Here is a 4,180-nt window from a genome sequence, read left to right on the forward strand (position 1 = left end):
GTTTATACACTTATCATTAGAATCTGATCAATATCTGATAAAGGTAACCCAGAGATAATTAACCCTTCTCCATCTCTGAGTCCTTCTACATACTGACTCTATGTGTTCCTCCAGGGCCTACTTTATCATTGTGATTTATACCTTTAATAATATTTTACAACTAATGGCTGGCAGTTATGTCTCTCTTTTTTTTCAATTTATTTTATTTTTTGTTGCATTTTACTTTTCTGTCTCCCTCCTTCCTTTCCCCCCTCACACTAGAGAAGGCCACTATTTCACACAGAAATATATAGATAAATACAGATCTCTCGCTTTCTCTCTCTTTCTGTGCATGTTCATATCTATCTATACTATGTACACTTCTATTTATCATTTCTTTCTTTGAAGGTGGAGAGCATCAGTATTTTGTAGTTGATATTAATATTTGCAGTACATGCTCGCTTCGGCAGCACATATACTAAAATTGAAATGATACAGAGAAGATTAGCATGGCCCCTGCATAAGGATGACATGCAAATTCATGAAGCGTTCCATATTTTTTAACACCATACACCAAGATAAGGTCAAAATGGGTTCATGACCTAGGCATAAAGAATGAGATTATAAATAAATTATAGGAACACAGGATAGTTTACCTCTCAGACCTGTGGAAGAGGAAGGAATTTATGACCAAAGAAGAACTAGAGATCATTACTGATCACAAAATAGAAAATTTTGACTATACTAAACTGAAAAGTTGTTGTACAAACAAAACTAATGCAGACAAGATTAGAAGGGAAGCAATAAACTGGGAAAATATTTTTACAGTCAGAAGTTCTGATAAAGGCCTCATTTCCAAAATATATAGAGAATTGACTCTAATTTATAAGAAATCAAGCCATTCTCCAACTGATAAATGGTCAAAGGATATGAACAGACAATTCTCAGATGAAGAAATTGAAATTATTTCTAATCATATGAAAAAAGATGCTCCAAGTCATTATTAATCAGAGAAATGCAAATTAAGACAACTCTGAGATACTGCTACACAACCTGTCAGACTGGCTAGAATGACAGGGAAAGATAATGTGGAATGTTGGAAGGGATGTGGGAAAACAGGGACACTAATACATTGTTGGTGGAACTGTGAATACATCCAGCCATTCTGGAGAGCAATTTGGAACTATGCTCAAAAAGTTATCAAACTGTGCATACCCATTGATCCAGCAGTGTTATTAATGAACTTATATCCCAAAGGGATCTGTATGTGCATGAATGTTTGTGGCAGCCCTGTTTGTAGTGATCAGAAACTGGAAACTGAATGGATGCCCATCAATTGGAGAATGGCTGAATAAAGTGTGGTATATGAATATTATGGAATATTATTGTTCAGTAAGAAATGACCAACAGCATGATTTCAGAAAGGCCTGGAGAGACTTACAGGAACTGATGCTGAGTGAAATGAGCAGGACCAGGAGATCATTATATACTTCAACAACAATACTATATGATGACCTGTTCTGATGGACCTGGCCATCCTCAGCAATGAGATCAACCAAATCAGTTCCAATGGAGCAGTAATGAACTGAACCAGCTATGCCCAGTGAAAGAACTCTGGGAGATGACTAAAAACCATTATATTGAATTCCCAATCCCAATAATTATCCCAATTATTATTGAATAATTTGAACAGCAAAATAACGGTTTGATCATGTATACTTGTTGTGTATCTAATTTATATTTTAATATATTTAACATCTACTGGTCATCCTGCCATCTGGGGGAGGGGGTGGGGTAAAGAGGGGAAAAATTGGAACAAGAGGTTTGGCAGTTGTCAATGCTGTAAAGTTACCCATGCATATAACCTGTAAATAAAAGGCTATTAAATAAAAAAATATTTATAGTACTCAACATTTAATATTCATAGCTATTCTTTGAATAATATCACTATTATTGTTTACAATGTTCTCTTGGTTCTGCTAATTTCACTCTTCATTATTTCATGCAGATTTTTCCCTGTTTTTCTAAATTCAACCTGCTCATCATGTTTTATTTTTTTATTTTTTTATTTTAATTTTAATTTTTTTTACATTTTTTTTATTTAATAGCCTTTTATTTACAGGTTATATGCATGAATTTTTCACCTCTTACCCCCCACCCCCTCCCCCAGATGGCAAGATGACCAGTAGATGTTAAATATATTAAAATATAAATTAGATACACAATAAGTATACAAAATATATTAAAATATAAATTAGATACACAATAAGTATACATGACCAAAATGTTATTTTGCTGTACAAAAAGAATCAGACTCTGAAATATTGTACAATTAGCTTGTGAAGGAAATCAAAAATGAAGGTGGGCATAAATATAAGGATTGGGAATTCAATGTAATGGTTTTTATTCATCTCCCAGAGTTCTTTCTCTGGGCGTAGCTGGTTCAGTTCATTACTGCTCCATTGGAAATGATTTGGTTGATCTCGTTGCTGAGGATGGCCAGGTCCATCAGAACTGGTCATCATATAGTATTGTTGTTGAAGTATATAATGATCTCCTGGTCCTGCTCATTTCACTCAGCATCAGTTCGTGTAAGTCTCTCCAGCCCTTTCTGAACACATCCTGTTGGTCATTTCTTATAGAACAGTAATATTCCATAATATTCATATACCACAATTTATTCAGCCATTCTCCAACTGATGGGATTCAGTTTCCAGTTTCTAGCCACTACAAAAAGGGCTGCCACAAACATTCGTGCACATACGGGTCCCTTTCCCTTCTTTATAATCTCTTTGGGATATAGGCCCAGTAGTAACACTGCTGGATCAAAGGGTATGCACAGTTTGATAACTTTTTGCTGCTGTATAATAAATACAGTAGTATTCCATCACAATCATATGCCACAACTTGTTTAGTCATTCTCCATTTACTAGACATCTCCCCAATTCCCCATTCTATGCCACCACAAAGAGAGTTGCTACAAGTATTCTAGAACATATTGATTCTTTTCCTTTTCCCCTGATCATCTTGGGAAACAGATCTAATATATAGTTTTATGCTTTTATAACCCTTTGGATATAATTCCAGATTGTTCCCCAAAATAGTTGGATCAGTTCACAGTTTTATCAACAATGTTTTAGCACCCTAATTTTCCACATCTCCTCCAACATGTAATTAAAACAACCTTGATATATAATTTCACACCTATTAGATCCTTAAAATAATAAAAGGGAGGAAATAACAATTCTCTCTGTCTCTGTCTTTGTATCTCTCTCTCTCTCTCTCTCTCTCTCTCTCTCTCTCTCTCTCTCTCTCATTTGCATCTAACCATGGATCCACGATCTTTTTAAAGTATACCCTCAAAAAGAAAGAAAAACTGTGTTTCCAAGATTTAGAAGGCAGTCCTGGCTTATTTTTTTTTGCTTTATCCCACAAAAATGTATTCACTTCTGCTTTTTACTGGAATCATCCAGATTGTTGACACCACAGAATGTTAAAAATAACAGTTGGGTATATCTCCATGACTCCATGTTAAGTTTAGGGTCTAAATTGTCTAAGGGACAAAAGAAAATGTGTTTAAAAGAAATTGTTGTAAATAAAGCAGCCATCAACATTCTGTCCGCTCAACCCTCACTAGCCTCCTAATGCTTTACAGATTGCAAAAAAGAAGGAGGAGGCAGAGGAAAAAAGAGGAAGGGAAATCAGACCTCGACCACCAGAGTGATATATAACCTCAAATAAATCTGTGCTTTTTGCAAATAGCTGAAAGAGAAATCAAAGCGTATCATTGAAGCCAAGATAACTTAAAACTGTTTAGTCAGATATATTTGAGAAAGCATAAATGAAAATGGAATCAATTTGAATAAAAGGATGAAAATCCATTCCAACTTAAAATGAAAACTTTTTCTTAATAAAGATCGTCCTCTCAGACATTGGATGTATTATTTAAAAAAAAATTGGCAGGTAAAAGTCTGGGCCTTCAGCCAGAGAAGAGTTTGTTCAGAACATTGCCTCCTCTTGCTTCAATCTGGACAAGCTCAGCCTACAGCAAAGTCCTTTCTTTGTCCCCATTTCCTAACTTAAAATGATTCCTGACCTGCCACAGGGCTGGGAGGATTTCTCAAATGTCATAAAATCCATCTTCCTAAGTTCAGGCAGAACAAAACCCAAACCTCTCCTACTCTTTAAAAAAAAAATTAAA

At 35.0% G+C, this 4,180-nt stretch overlaps 1 non-coding gene across 1 annotated transcript; it reads left to right on the forward strand.

Moving 5' to 3' along the window:
* Positions 1-433: 433 nt before the first annotated feature.
* Positions 434-540, forward strand: LOC111721041. Its single transcript, XR_002770418.1, has one exon. It is a non-coding gene; the product is annotated as a U6 spliceosomal RNA (small nuclear RNA).
* The last annotated feature ends 3,640 nt before the right edge of the window (positions 541-4,180 follow it).

This window comes from Sarcophilus harrisii, chromosome 5, assembly GCF_902635505.1.
Source record: "Sarcophilus harrisii chromosome 5, mSarHar1.11, whole genome shotgun sequence".
NCBI lineage: Eukaryota > Metazoa > Chordata > Mammalia > Dasyuromorphia > Dasyuridae > Sarcophilus > Sarcophilus harrisii.